Source organism: Puma concolor, chromosome A3 (genome assembly GCF_028749965.1).
Source record: "Puma concolor isolate L17-30 chromosome A3, mPumCon1.1.hap2, whole genome shotgun sequence".
Classification (NCBI taxonomy): domain Eukaryota; kingdom Metazoa; phylum Chordata; class Mammalia; order Carnivora; family Felidae; genus Puma; species Puma concolor.
The window spans coordinates 71279238-71295663 of NC_141669.1; the positions used below are offsets into that span (position 1 = coordinate 71279238).

General features: G+C 38.3%; 1 protein-coding gene and 1 long non-coding RNA gene across 21 annotated transcripts in view; one reads left to right on the forward strand and one right to left on the reverse strand.

The window, feature by feature from the left end:
* Positions 1–16426, forward strand: part of NRXN1 (neurexin 1) — a 1142850-nt gene that overhangs the window by 240811 nt on the left and 885613 nt on the right. The window lies entirely within an intron of this gene.
* On the reverse strand, positions 10617–11937 carry LOC147582527 (uncharacterized). The gene is made up of 2 exons (XR_015249227.1): positions 11738–11937; positions 10617–10893 (listed from the first exon to the last, which is right to left on the reverse strand). It is a non-coding gene; the product is annotated as an uncharacterized LOC147582527 (long non-coding RNA).

Consider the following 16426-nt stretch of genomic DNA (forward strand, 5'->3'; position numbering starts at 1 on the left):
ACCACCCAGGCATCCCAAGATAATCTTAACTATGCTCACAATTGATCCAATTTTAAAAACCTGACACCTCAGTATTTTTATAATTGATAATCATTTTTAAAAGACTTATTTCATCTATAGATCTGGACTTACTGTTTGAAAGGGGAAAAATAGGAAAACACCTCAGTAAAAGAATCACAGTGATATTTACTTTTCTCTTCCATTTTCCACTGTGGAATTGCAGGAACTCTGTTAATGGATTATACTCTAAATGTCAACCCAGAGAGAATTTAAAGGGAAGTGCAATAAAGTCTTTGAAGTTTGTTAGAATGGTATAGAATATGTTCATGTGTCAAAGTCCCAATCCAAAAGCCCCAAAAAATAACAAAAATATCAAAGCCCTTGGTTATTATCAAGAGAATAAAGAAATATGTTGAGTACATGTTGTTTTTGAAAGCAAAGTGTTAAAGGATGGAAAAGAAATTGCTTAGCTATGCCAGCATTCCACTTATGATCTGTGTAAGCATCCCTCATGACTTTTTGCATCTGAAGATGATGCAGATAGTAGCATTCAGCAATACTGACCTCAAACAACATGCTCTATTAAGCTTACCATTCCCATTTACAAGGATATATTATTTTGAAAATCTTCCAAAAATTCATTTTGTCTGCCAAGGGGGAGAACTCCAGAGAAATTCTCAGCATTGAAACCATCTTAGAAAATATTGCACAATGAGTAATTGCACAAATTATATATTGATTATGCTAAGGGATAAAAATTACTATTTATATATAAATGATCAATAAATAGATTTTCTGAGAAGATTATGGGGTAGTATCTATAAATTCCTACTTATTACTCAATTGATGAATTGGGGTTTGAATGAGTATCTCCCTCACTTTCCTCTGTGATATCAGAACAGAAAACTAAGTATGTCCATGAAGTTTTCTGACAAAAAGACTTGTCAAATCATCATCATTGAGAATCTTTTCATTAAGTATTTTTCCTGTACTTGAAACATCTACTAGTAGTTCTTTAATTAAAATTGTATGTAAATGTAATCAAATCAGAGGAAATGAGTCCCTGTTAGATTTTACAAGACGAGTAAGCAGAAAAGTAGGCTTTTCATTATTAGTGCTGTTGAAATTTTGCCATGGGAAAATATTGGGGAAAAAATGGCATATTTGTTTCCTAGGGCAGCCTTAACACAGTAGCCCAAACTGGGTGGCTTAAACAACAGAATTGCTTATTATCTCACAGTTATGGAGAGTAGAAATTTGAAATCAGTGTGCTGGCAGGGTGATGCTTCCTCTGAAACCTGGAGGGGCATCCTTGCTTTCCTCTTCCTAGCATCTGCTTGTTTGCAGGCACTCTTTGTGTTCCTTGGCATGTAGATGTGTCTCTCTGATCCTCATTTTTCACATGACCTTCTCACTGTGTGTCTTCACATTGCCTTCCCTCCATGTGTGCTTTCTGTCCAAATACCTTCTTTTTTTTTTTAATTTTTATTTTTTTAGAGAAACAGTCGTATTAGATTAGGGCCCACTCTAATGACCTCATTTTTTTTTAATTCTTTTTTTTTTAACGTTTATTTATTTTTGAGACAGAGAGAGACAGAGCATGAACAGGGGAGGGTCAGAGAGAGGGAGACAAAGAATCTGAAACAGGCTCCAGGCTCTGAGCTGTCAGCACAGAGCCTGACGTGGGGCTCGAACTCATGGACCACGAGATCATGACCTGAGCCGAAGTCGGCCGCTTAACCGACTGAGCCACCCAGGCGCCCCTCTAATGACCTCATTTTATTTTATTTTATTTTTTTTAATTTTTTTTTCAACATTTATTTATTTTTGGGACAGAGAGAGACAGAGCATGAATGGGGGAGGGGCAGAGAGAGAGGGAGACACAGAATCGGAAACAGGCTCCAGGCTCTGAGCCATCAGCCCAGAGCCCGACGCGGGGCTCGAACTCACGGACCGCGAGATCGTGACCTGGCTGAAGTCGGACGCTTAACCGACTGCGCCACCCAGGCACCCCTAATGACCTCATTTTAACTTGACTGCCTATTTCAAACAAGGTCACATTCTCAGGTACTTAGGGTTATGACTTCAAAAAAATTACATACACACACACATTTGTGAGGGGACTCAGCCTAACCAATAACTGGTGATCAAAAAGACCTTATACCTCTGTATTGTATATTGTTTTCTTTCTTTTAATGTTTATTTATTTTTGACAGAGAACGAGACAGAGCATGAGTGGGGAGGGGCAGAGAGACAGTGAGACACACAATCTGAAGCGGGCTCCAGACTCCAAGCTGTTAGCACAGAGCCCGACACGGGGCTTGAACTCACAGACCACGGGATCATGACCTGAACCAAAGTTGGACGCTCAACCGACTGAGCCACCCAGGCGCCCCCCTTTTTTTTAATGTGTATTTTATTTTTGACAGAGAGACAGAGCATGAGCAGGGGAGGAGCAGAGAGGGAGACACAGAATCCGAAGCAGTATATTATTTTCTTTTGTTGGGCGTGGTTCTTTTCTACACATAAATATGAAATTATCAAAATCTCAAAGATGGCAAAGTTTGTAGCATTCTTGTTATAGGTTGGTGACATTGTAATGGTGACATTAGAATTTAGATACCTTTGGAACATCTGGGTGGCCCAGTCAGTTGAGCATCTGACTCTTGATTTCAGCTCAGGTCATGATCTCATGGTTTGTGAGATCAAGCCCTGCATTAGGCTCTGTCCTGCCAGTGCTGAGCCTGTTTGGTATTTTCTTTCCTTCCCTCTCTCTGTCTGTCCCTCCCCTGTACATGCTCTTTCTCTCTCTCTCAAAATAAATAAATGAACATTTTTTAAAGAAGAATGTAAAAACCTGTGGCTATCTCTGCTTTTGAGGGTCCACCACCAAGGTGCCAATCCAGTTTGATTTCATTTTAAGATAATGATACAAGAACAAAAATATACTTCTTGAAAACTTATGTTGCACCTGGGTGGCTCAGCCAGTTAAATGTCTGACTTTGGCTCAGGTCATGTTCTCACAGGTCATGAGGCTGAGCCCCATGTCAGGTTCTGTGCTGACAGCTGGGATCCTGGAGACTGCTTGGATTCTGTCTCCCTCTCTCTCTGCCCCTCCCCCACCTTGCACTATCTCTCTCAAAAATAAATAAACATTAAAAAAATCAAAAGCTATGTCAAGAATTATTTGTCTTTAGAAACATTCATTGTTTTATCAAATCTTAGCCCTCCCTTGTTTCCATTACACAAAACCCAGTCTTGAAATTATGAAAATGCAAAAATAAAAACTACGAAAATTAGAATCACATACAAATTTTTAAGAATAAGACTATTATATAACATGAACTTGTTTTTCTGTGAAATCATTCAATGTAATTCAAGTTTGTTTTTGTTTTTAAAAGACAGGTAGGGGCGCCTGGGTGGCGCAGTCGGTTAAGCGTCCGACTTCAGCCAGGTCACGATCTCGCGGTCCGTGAGTTCGAGCCCCACATCAGAGTCTGGGCTGGTGGCCCAGAGCCTGGAGCCTGTTTCCGATTCTGTGTCTCCCTCTCTCTCTGCCCCTCCCCCGTTCATGCTCTGTCTCTCTCTGTCCCAAAAATAAATAAAAACGTTGAAAAAAAAAATTTTTTAAAAGACAGGTAATGGAGTTTGGGTCAAAGTTCTAATGTGATAGCATACAGTGTTTTAGCCTTAGAGTTTAGAACTGCCATTTAAACTTTACTATACACACAGATCCTATATCTTTACCTAACAAAGATATTTTTGAATAGACCTTATTTTTTAGAACAGTTTTAGGTTCACAAAATAATTGAGAAAAATGTACAGAGATTTTCCACATACCCCCTGCCCCACACATGTATATCCTCTCCCATCACCAACATCCCCACCAGAGGGCTACATTTACTATAATTGATGAGCACACTTGGACACATTATTGTCAGTCAAAGTCCATAGTTCACTTTATGGTTCACTCCAACTGTTAGGTTCTCTGAGTTTAGACAAATGTATATTGACATGTAAAATCTACCATTATTGTATCATACGGAGTAGTTTCATTGCCCTAAAAATTCTGTGTTCTCCCTATTCATCACTCCCTATCCCATGACAACTGGCAACCACTGATCTTTTAAGGGTCTCCATAGTTTTGTCTTTTCTAGACACTCCTGATCAGCAGATTTTAAATATAAATGCCTTGGAACCTTCACAGGAATTCCTTTAACGCCCAGAGAGTTCCTCTGTTATTTTATTTGTGTGGAGTCACTTGGACAAAGCCAAACTTTTTAACAAGTACTGAGAAAGTGTGAAATTTTCATATAGGCCTCATATAATCTTCTATTAGCCATCTAGATCTTAGACACACGCACTCAACCCCCCCCCCACACACACACACACTAAGAAAACTTTGATCACCTTTTCAAGACCTCCCCTGGTCTTCTACTATCTATGATACTTACATCATCTATGTGGTCAGAAGGTCTTTATTCCAAAATTGCTTATGTTCAGAACTGAGTGACACAGCAAATAAGACAGGATAGTTAAGAGATTTCTCATTTATGGGTTAGGGAAAACCAGGCTATTAAAGAAGCATGCAAATTAATTTTAGGAAGTTCTCTTTCCTCTATCAACAGTGGTCATTTTAAGAGAGTTTAAACATACTTAAAATGGTTTCTAAAATCCCTGTCGGGTGTCGTTCAGTCAGCCTAACAACAGACCAAGTTCATTTAACATTTCTTCCATACAGTTCTTCGTTGATAGGATAATATCAGCAGTTACTGAGAAAACTAAAGCAGCATATTTTAGAGCTGATTTCATCCAGACTTGGCTGGTGGTTTGGTTGTAGTGCTAATTAGATATCTTTTGAACTTTTGGTCGTTTAGTGATAGAATACTGCTTTGTTTTGTAGCCCCTGACTCACTCTAATAATTGTGCTAACTACGTTTATTACACACTGATTTTGAGCCAATCATCCCAGCAGGCATTGTCATGAATAAGGAACTATGTATATAATAAATGTGATTAGGGCCATATATCAATCATAGGCATACACAAAGGCTATGATTTATTAAGTAATGTAGCAAGGAGTACAAAGGAATGTCTTAAAAGTGAGTACAAAAATACTGAATGATTCAATATGGAGGAAAGATTTTTTTTAATAGGTCAAGTGAGTCAGAGATAGTTTCATAGCCAAGGTGAATGTGGAATTCAAAGAGATCATGGTTATAGAATGGTAGAGGAAATAGTGTAAGCAAACACATAAAATCATACAGGGGGAAGAGAGAGAGTGAAGGGGAGGAGAAGGAGGAGGGGGAGGGAGGGAAGGGGGAGGGAATGAGGTAAGGGAAAAAGGAAGGAAGGAAGAAGGGAAGGAAGGAAGGCAAGCAAAGGAAGAGAAGAATAAAATGTAATCATGCATATGGAAGAGGATTGCTCTAAGTTTCCAAATGAGGAAAGAGGCTGTTAGCATAAAAGTAGAAGAGAGCAATAAACTAATGCCTCTAACACAGTGGATAAGAGCAAATCTAGATCACTGTGTCATGATAAAAATTGACTTCTTCAAAGTGTGGTCCCCAGACCAGTAGTATCAGCACCACTTGAGAGAGACCCTGTGAGAACTGCAAATTTTGGAGCACCTCACACATGTTTAAATAAGACCTCTGAGTGACTCTGATGCTGGCTGAAGTTTGGGAACCACAGATCCACAGTGTAGAATGAATTTGAAAATAGACTAGAGGTCCCATTGAAAGGACAGAGTTAGTCCTGTAAATTAACATAAATCCAAACTAAGCAAATAGTACAATTCTTTGAAGATAATAATAAGAGATAGGTTCGGAAATATAAATAAGGGTGCACATGTGAGCTTTTGAAGAAATTATTTTACAGGGTTTATTTGACATCTAAGTGGATCATTCATAAAACTGGATGAGGTTGATGAGCCAATTGTTGCCTAATTATATCATTGTAAGAATCTGAAAAAGGTTTTGAGGCATAATGTAGCATATAAAGAAAAAGTTTCTCAAAAAAAAATCCTGGTTTTTTGCTATTAAGCCACATTACCCATCCATAAAGTTGATGTAGATGGGGAATTATGTATAGGTAATATATTGCACATTTGGCAGTGCTTCTTTTGCATTTCTTTTAAAAATATGCATTCTTTATTTAAATACACTGACATAGATGATATCTTTCCTCACATTTTCATGCTGCTGTTCTGGGAAAGTAAATTATGCTGTGATAAAAAATAAGTAATTGCTTCTTGTGTTTAATTGATTTTTTTATAGAAATTACAATGCAGATTTGATTAAAGGAAGATAGTGCATTACCTACGGTTGGTTCACAAGACACATAATGGTATGAAAGAGTGCCACCCAGAACAGAAATTATACCATCATTTTGTCTGAATGCGTTGAGTGGGAGATATTTAGAATTCTTTATGACTTATAAACACTGCAGAATGTTTCTTTTCCCATCTAAAGCAGGATGATAGGGACATCTATTTCACAGCCATAACATGTCCTGACTGTTAAATTGTAGAAGCCTTTTGGGGAGAAAAACTAATGGTAGACTTTAAATAAGAAAGAGTATTGTGAATTTGATGCTGGCAAATGATGTCCCTTGTAACAAGGTCACTCGTGAAGTTTCTAGTTAGACTGAGTCAGATGTATCAAAGAAACCTGAAAAGTGCCTATAACCACACAAAACAAAGAAACAAACAAGATTAAATTCTAGTTTTTGCTTTACTCCAAGGTTTCACAACCTTGGCACTATTAACATCCTGGGATGGTTAATTCTTTGTTGTAGGGATGGTCCCATGTATTGTAGGGTGTTTAGCAATATTCCAGTGTCTATCTACCAGATACTAGTACTTTCGCAACATCCCCCCCAAGTTGTGTAGTGCTTTCTACACTTCCATTTAATTATTCATAATGCCCACCCACATCTCAGTTGTGACAGGACTGTGTTTTCAGAGCACATGTTATTTATTTGTTTGTTTGTTTGTTTAATGTTTATTTATTTTTGAGAGAGAGAGAGCACAAAGGGGAGGGGCAGAAGGAGAGAGAGACACAGAATCTGAAGGAGGCTCCAGACTCTGAGCTGTCAGCACAGAGCACATTTTAAACCTATGTGGGACAGAAACAACAGAAATGTTTGCTTCTAGAGGTTTCTTTGTGGTTCTGAATGACAAATGAGACCCTGACCCTTCTTTTACAGTTAATACAAGCAAATCTAAAGACACATGGAAATTGCAGTTTGGTGTAAAGGGTATAATTCTTATTTTTAAGCAGACAGTATTTATTAACAGAGGTCTTAATTTTGGAATAACTTCTAAATTACTGCAGCCTGAGGAGTACAATTGGGGCTGTGCAAGTTGTATATACTGTAGAGAATTTTTTTTTAAAGAAAACCTTCTGAATAGATAAGGATTCAATTCATTACTGAGCTGTTCTTCAGCAAAGAGTCTTCAGTGGCCTCCAGTATGCATTTGGCAAATTTAGGAGTGCACACTGAGGACCAAGCGGAAGGGAAAAGCCCCAAAGCGAGAGGAGAATCTGGGCGAAAAGATGAATCCATATGCATCCTTTGGAAGCCAGATGAGCAGATGGTGCTGTTGACATTCTGTTATGAGAGTTGAGAAGCCTGGCCATTATTCTCCCTGGGACGGAAGACCACGTCTTTCCTGCATGGAGAAGAGCTGTACAGGCAAAGCTAGGATTTTTCATAGCAAAAAGTTTGGAATATGTTCTAATATTTTGACTGTTTCTACCCCACAAAGGAATTTCTCCAATTTCTGATTCCACTGTTAGTAAAGCATTTATATCCACATTTAGCTGTGAACTGCAAAACCTAGCTTTCAAAGCTTTTCCTCTTAGTACATGCCTCGCTGTTGAGAGTTGTTTTTGTTTTTGTTTTAACCCATTTTGGTTGCATTTACTACTGAACGAAGTAGCAATGTAAATCTAGTTTCAGTTACTGTTTTTCTTTTTGTATCTGTTAAGTTTGTATCTTTTTTAGAAAGACTACCCAAAACAGGGAAGCTCAAAAATCAGGAACTAGTGTGTATTTTATCCTAGAAGTTTGCTCCCAAAGAACAACGGAGTCATTTTTCTTAGTGGATAATATAGCAACTCCTTGAAATGACATTTCTCTAATGTTTTGTTTCTATTTTTGTGTAGAGGAGAATGAGTGGCCAGGAAGTGGGATGTTTGGGGGATCCAAATCCAGAGAGAAAATGCCAATGGGGAGGCAAACTTCAAGTGATATAAGAGATCATCATCTCTACGGAGTTACTAAAGCAGCTGCCAATTCCAGATATCACCAGATTTCTGTGGGTTGAGATTATATTCCCAAGAGAGGATGAGCAGAGTGGGTAAGAACTGAATGGGGAATGTTTCACAATTAGGAAGATTTGGGACAGGTAGGCCTGATTTCTGTCTGAGCATGATGAGGAGCAAATAATGTTAAAAACAGGTAATCCAGTTCTTTGGTGGAGGCTTCTAGGCCAACCTGACAGGAAAAACCAAAGGGCCAAGTTCACATAAGTAGAAGAGGCCAAGTCATTACCAGTAAGTAGCACAGACACAGGTAACAATAGGCTGAAAAAGGACTTATCCTGCCTAGACTTGTAAAGCTGTTCATTCTTTTTTAAGGAACATAATTTGGGAAACCTAGGACTCAGGGGGCTTCTGTCCAACCAAACTAGGAGCAGATGAAATGTAATGTTCTAAAATGATCCTTCTTAATCTCACCATATGTAGTAATGCCCAGGTTTGATTACTTTATTCTGTAAATGGGTATCTCAGGTGAATGGCAGTTTTCTTTAGTACTTTCCCTATGTACCAATTCTTTAAGAAAATAATTAGTTCTTTTTACCTAAATTGGTTGGCTGTGGCTTTGATTCTGAACTATCTGCTGTCCGTAGTTTACCTTGATCTTCTTCCCATATTCCTTCAAAATCAATGTGTTTATTTATATGCAAAGCTTCCATTCATTACAGTTGCCGCCCACTGTCTCAGAAAGGCACTGCTGTTATTTTCAGTTTTATTTCAACTTTGGGATTATTTATTTTAGATCATTCTTTCCTCCTGTAGCATGAAGCAATATTTTAATTTCATTGTCAAAAGATGAAAGACGTAGGAGTTAGTTACAGTTGTGATTGCCCTGTAGCTGAGATTGAATGGAGCTGGAATCTATTTAAATTTGCATTGTGCTTGCAAGATGAAACTTCAATGATTCTTTGTTAAGCCCTATCATTTCATGGTTGCATTTAATAGTAAGAAGCCTTTTAGATGCTGTAGCCATATTGTATTTGCCTTTTCTTGTTGCTTGTACGTGGAGGGGGTGGCAGCCAGGAATTTGGTTTTGGGGTCCAAGCAGTAGGTATAGAAAGATATGTCTCTATGCTTGTATAGGAAAATATGAAAATGTATAAAAGATGTAAAATTATGATTTAAAACTTCAGCCATTCTAGAATGTATGGAATTTCTTTAAAAAAAAAAATATTTTCAACCCACAGGCCTTACAGAATCTATCCCCTTGTCTGTAAAATACTTTTTCTCCTCCATCCCATTTCCCACCCTGAATTCATACTGCTCCATTCCCTGTACCTTTTCATCTCCCTATTATCCATCATGGACTTATCTTTTTTTGAAAAACTTCCCATGACCTCTCAAGCCCTTAATTACCATTATTATAGTAATTATATGGTAATTGCTGAGTTTACTCATCTATTTTATCCTTGTACATGGTAATCTCCTTATAGATAGGATGCCTATTAGCTACACAATGGGTAACTACCTTGCTTACCATCGCTGTTATGTTTACATTTCTATCTTATTCTCAGATTTTGATTTGAGGAGCCATTGTCAACTGTGCGTGCCCTTGTTCTCATGTGCTTGTGCTCTCTCATTCTCTCTCCCCCCACCCAACCCTGTAAACACACACACACACACTCACACACACACACACACCCACACACCCATACATACTTTGTCAGTAGTAGATATCTTGGAAAGAAGACCCTGTGATATTATAAAAGTTACCCCATAACGATGACCTTGTCCTTATCCACTAACATCCTACTGATATAAACATGTTTTGTATGCAATTGTTCTATGACATTGATGCACTCTAAATGGAAAGTTCGTGGCAAATAGTGTGTAAAAAAAGTGAGGAAGGCAATAGTGCAGATAAGATAAAATAACCCAAATGAAAAAGTTGTATTTACTTCCTCATATTTTGGAGCACAAAACGTTTTGGGATCTTTATCTTTACAAATTCAGACTAGATTAGTATACAGAAATGTTCAAGGCACTTTCATCTGCATTATGCCAATTAATCCTGTGACACCCCTGAGCAGTGACGGGATCTCCATTCTTAGATGACAGAACTGAGAATCACGGGCTCAGAATGTTTCAAAGCAATTCACCGGGGCCAAAGGCCCTCCTCATCCCTCTGCACCACAAATGCACCACAAATGCACTTAAGTCATAGTGTGGTAAGGGAGAAAATTATTTTACTTTAAATTCTTGTTAAATGAGGGTAGAGGATTTTTGTTTTCTTACTTTGTATTTTCCTAAAGAAGTGCACTAGAGATCCTCAGGAGAGACACTTGGACACTCTAAGAGATATTTCAGAGTTTTATTGGAATATATGGTCAAAATGATTGAAACATGATGGTTCTCTTCACAAAGCCCTCCAAAGATGTATACAGCAGCATTTCTTTCAAGATCTCTTCCCAGTTTTATTAAGATAACTATCCTCTCTTCTTATTTCCCACAGATGTTTTCCCAATGGTGAGAGTAATAGTGTTAAAACCGCAACACTACCTACAGCTGCAAATCCATTCATCTTTGCACGTCACGCTTGCTGCACTGGTGGCGAAGGCCATTCTGTCACCTTTAATTAAAAGCACACAAACAAAAACAAATGAAGACATTTCCATCTTTCATATGATTTTAGCCTGGTGTCCTATTTCACTGTTCTGCCTTTAAGCAAATTGACTTGCCTAATTTGAGGGAAGGTTGGTTTACCATTTGTAATTCTTACGTAGGCATTAATCAGTATAATTAAAATATGATAGCATCTGGATGTTAAAAGCACAGGTGGAATGAATTAATGTGGAAGACAAAAGGATGGAATCTGCCACAGAAATTCTGTCTCAGTCTCTCATTCTCTCTCTCTCTCTCTCTCACATACACACACACACACACACACTCATATACCTCAGATCAAAATTGAAACTATTTTTAAGCAGGCAGAAGAATAATCTAGTTGCCAATTCCTCTACAAGGACTGTCTAAATCCTATAATCTTACTTGTCTTCAGCTTGATGGGGCTATAATGGCACAGAGGTAAAGGGAAGATCATTATTCTTCATTTGTTCCATTTATGAAATTCCATCTGAAAACCCAGGCACCATGTTGGCAGGCACTGAAAAAAAGTGCACTCCGAGCTTTTCTTCATTTCTTTTCTCGAAATCGGTAGGTATTGAGAATGCGGATGAAGCCTTTTATAGCCTGGCATTTAAACTGAGCCAATTTGTTATAGAGGTGAATAAAAACAGATTTTGTGGTGTCATTTTTAAAGAGCCCCTCTTTGTTGAGAGCCAGCCTTATGCCACACTTTCTGTGTTACATAGATGACCCTCATAATGTGCATAAGTGTTTTTTTTTTAATATTGTAAACTGGGTTGCTAAAATTAAAAGTTTATATTTTTTACAAAAACATTTGGAAAACTCACATCACATCCCAAGATTCCTTGAGTCAGTCTGTAGTCGTTATTTCCATTCTGCTCATCCTGACATCTCCTCTTCCTCCCACACTTTTTTTTGGCACTATCAGCGTGCAGGCAAAAAGGCCTGCTCCAGCTGAGGCCAGAGGAAGGCAGGGGCATAGCTCTTACACCATACCTGGAATCAAGTCACACAAGAATTAGCCTTGGCTGTGACACAGCTTCTGGGATGAAAACAGATTTCAGGATATAATAGTAGGTGGGCAACAGTGCCGCTGATCCAATCACAACTCTAGAATAGTCTCAAAAACAAACGTCTGTCACTCTTTGTGCTAGAACTGTCTTACACAAGGAACTCCCGCATCTCCTCTGTTTCATGCTATGAAGCTAACAAATGAAAGCTTCCTCTACCCCTGCCTTTGTGCCTCCCAGTTTCTGCTTGTTCAGGACTTTGTTTACCTCGTTACTTTTTCTTACTGTCTTCTTTCTGCATTTTTTTATTTACCTCATTACTTTTTCTTACTGTCTTCTTTCTGCATTATTTTTTTTAGTTCTCACATCTTCCAACAAAACCTTGTGTATTAGTCTGCTCTGGATACTATAACAAAATACGACAGACTAGGTGCCTTAAACAACAGAATCGATTTTATCACAGTTTTGGAGGAAGGAAGTCCAAGGTCACGGCATCCATCAGGGTTAGTTTCTGTTGAGACTTCTTTTCCTGACTCAAAGACAAGCCTTCTTGCTGTGTTCTCACATGGTCTTTCCTCTGCGTATATGCAGAGGGAGGAAGGGAGAGAATAAGGGGGAAAAAAGGAGGGGGTACAGTGAACTCTGCAATGCTGTTTCCTCCTCTTATAAGAACACCAGTGTTTAGGGGCGCCTGGGTGGCGCAGTCGGTTAAGCGTCCGACTTCAGCCAGGTCATGATCTCGCGGTCCGTGAGTTCGAGCCCCGCGTCGGGCTCTGGGCTGATGGCCCAGAGCCTGGAGCCTGTTTCCGATTCTGTGTCTCCCTCTCTCTCTGCCCCTCCCCCGTTCATGCTATGTCTCTTTCTGTCCCAAAAATAAATAAATGTTGAAAAAAAAAAAAATTTTAAAAAAAAAAAAAAAAAAAAAAAAAAAAAAAAAAAAAAAAAAAAAAAGAACACCAGTGTTTAAATTACCCCCTCCTTATGAACTCATTTAAACTTAATTACCTCCTTAAGAACCCTTTCTCCAAAGATAGTCACATCAGAGGTTAGGGCTTCAACATACGCATTTGTGAGGGACACAGTTTGGTCCTTAACACTCTCTGATAGATACCTTTTCATGTGTCCCAGGAGAGAGGATCTCAATATGTATAGGGTTCCCATGATGGGCCATCCTGTCCTCACTATTACTATAGCCCTTGCCAAGGCCCTCCTCATATCTTTTGGACCTATTCCATGAACCTCCTAATGTGTTCCCTGCGCATGACCTTAACTCTATTCATCCTTCATAAACCTGCCTAAAAACGAGTATTATTTTGCCACACTCAGCCCTAAAGCCTTTCCATGATCCCTCATTACTTCCATGTCAAATTTCAAGCTTTGAAGTAACACATATGGTCTTCCATGATCTCTTTATCATAACCTATCTCAAGTCTTATTCCCTACCAAAACTTGCCCCATGCTTTAAATCTTAGTAATTATGGGACATCTGGGTGGCTCAGTCTGTTAAGCATCTGACTCTTGGTTTCAGCTCAGGTCATGATCTCATGGTTTGTGGGTTCGAGCCCCACATCAGGCTCTGTGCTGACAGGGCAGAGCCTGCCTAGGATTCCCTCTCTCCCTTTCTCTGCCCCTCACTCCCCTCTCTCAAAATAAATAAACTGTAAAAAAATTTTAAAATCTTAGTGATTTTAAATTGCTGTACTTTTTCATTCCTTAGCCTCCTCTGCCTGGAACTCTGTCCACATTCTTCTCCAGGGTCACTCCTATGCATACATTATATCCATTACTGACTCCTTCAAGAATTTTTCCCCCCAGAAATCAAGTAACCCTCTTCTCTGTTCCCAAGGGATCCTGTGCACATTTATATTCTAATATTTACCATAGTATAGTAAAAACATTTGTTTCTGCATCTGCTTCTTTGAATAAAATGTAACAAAGAGTTTATTTCTTCAAAGTCAGGATCTATTTGTGATTCATTTTATATCTCTAGTAACTAGTACAATGCCTGATAAATTGTAGATATCCAATAATACATTTGTTGAAGAAACCTTCAATAGATCAACGAGACAGCTCAGCTAATCTCTCTGTTCCTCCCCTACCCTGACAACTTCAATCTCTCTCTCTCTCTCTCTCTCTCTCACCCATCCCCTCTCCCCCAGCCAACTCTGTCTCTCTCTCTGATACATACATACAAATTCTCAACTAATGCAACCTCCACAGTATTACCTAGATGTCATTTTCTAGGATTTTGCCAGATTTGAGATCAGGAGGGGACCTGCTCAACCTGATTGTGTGAAGCTTTGAATATCTGTTACTTGCACCTTTGAGAAAAGTAGAAAGTACTCTTTAAACATGCAGCAGGGCAAATGACAGATGCAGAGTTAAAAATAAGGAACAGATTTGGTTGACTACCAGCTTGCTTTCCTGTGTGAATAGGTGAGATTTTTAACAAATACACTATCCACAGACAATAGTTACTTTAGTCTTATGATTCCTGTCAAAGGATAAACCAAGTAAAGGGATACAAATATGTCTGTGGGAGACTATTCGTATTCTTGGAAAAGAAGTACCATGGTTATGTGTGAAGAACAGTAAACTATTTTGTATATTATGAAGTGATTTCTGTAGCTACTATATTAGAAAAATGTACTAAATAACAACTCACTGTGAATAGTGGTTACTAAGTGGAAAAGGAGGCAGGGAATGCTATTAGAATTGAACTTGTGCCATTCGTTTTCCCCAAAGATTTGGAGCTGCACCTGTGATTTATCTGGAGGACTCAAAAGAATAAGAGTGTCCAGGACAAAATAAAAAGAACAGGCTGATCTCTGATTTTGTCTTATTCTCCTAGGATATGGGCTTAGCCAGGAATATATAGCTGAATTAAAAAAAATCAAAGACTGAGAGCCTAAGAGAACCCCAGTGGGTGCCAAAACTAACAGAAGGATCCCCTGCAACCAAGAGCATTAGCTATATCACCAATTTAACAGAATCCCTATGCTGGCTGAGAACCAGGAAACGAGACTGTTATTAGATAGTTGGGTTGACTGAGAATTATGTCAGTGGTTTGTGATGTAGGCTTTAGGGGAATCAGCACTTGACTGGGATTTAGGGTCATCAGAGGCAATATAATATAATGGGAAAAAATGTTAGTCCTGGATCCATGGTTTACTACCTGCATGATCTTGAACAAATCACATAATTACTCCATAATTCAATTTCTTGATCTGTCAAATGGGCATGATAATAATAATAGAATAGGGTGATGGTGGAAGGGAAATATATTCCTTCCCCATCTCTAAAATGCAAATCTCAGAAACATGATGGAACTTTCACAAATGTAGTTGTTAGTTTGTGCAAATCGCTGTCTTTTCCCCCCATAATTGTTCAGTGGCTTTACCTTTTCAATAGCCATTCTATATCAGCTGACTTCCCTCTTTGTTCCCTGCCTTTTCTTGAATCCTTTTCAGAATCTTCAAACCAGGCCCAGAGTCACTAGTGTCAGATTTTAAAGAACCAACTATCACTCAGGGAGAAATAATGATTAAACACTGGAAAGGAAGGCCATGGCACTCTCTGTAGCCCCAGAAACATTTCTGTTCTCTCCCTGTGCTTCTGGGGCTGTTACATATAAGTGAATAGTATGTCATAGAGCTTTATAGACTATCCAACTTAATTTTTGTTAATATCTGTGGCTTTTTGTTAGCATATACACAGAAGTATAGAAATAAAAGAAGTGACCATAGACAATACAACCAGCCTTAAGGAACTCAAGATATTTTTCTTAAGATTTTTCCTCTCTCAATTTTAGAAATAACCTGTAATATGAATGGAACCCTAATCCATTTCTTATTGGAGTTAGATTTTATAAAGCTTCTTTATATCTACCCTCTAAATCAAGAAAAGAAGATGTTTTGTTAATTGTGCACAGGCAGCAAAAGAGCAGAAGAGAAAATATCTACTTAATGACCTCATTTTAGGTGGTAATAATAGAATAATGATGACCAACACTTACTGTTTCCTATGTATCAGACACTGTCAAAAGCAACATATATCCTTAATTCAGTCAAACATTTCACCAGCTCTATAAGAATGAAGTTAATATCCATCAGTAATCCATTTTTACAGCAGAAGACACTTATCCAAGTAACTTAATCAAGCACACTGAGCCAGATTTGAACAGGGGCAGTTTGGTCCACACCCTCTTAACTAATATGCTAAAAAATATATATTTAAAAATTTAATTTATCTTCTAATCATGTGAGGAGTATTTGACATTTAAAGGAACTTATAGAGAATTGTTTTATAAAATAAAAATTCACTGTCTATTTAACCTTTTTAGAAAGTCTACCCCTCATTTATTTTCTTCAGGTAGATGTGTTATTGTTACAATGGTACACAGTTGGGGCTAAGTTAGGAATGAAGTTTGAATGCTGAATGCCCCAGATTCACTCTCCTTCCTTACACTGCAAAAATTTTTATTCTCTTTCTGCATATTCAGGCATA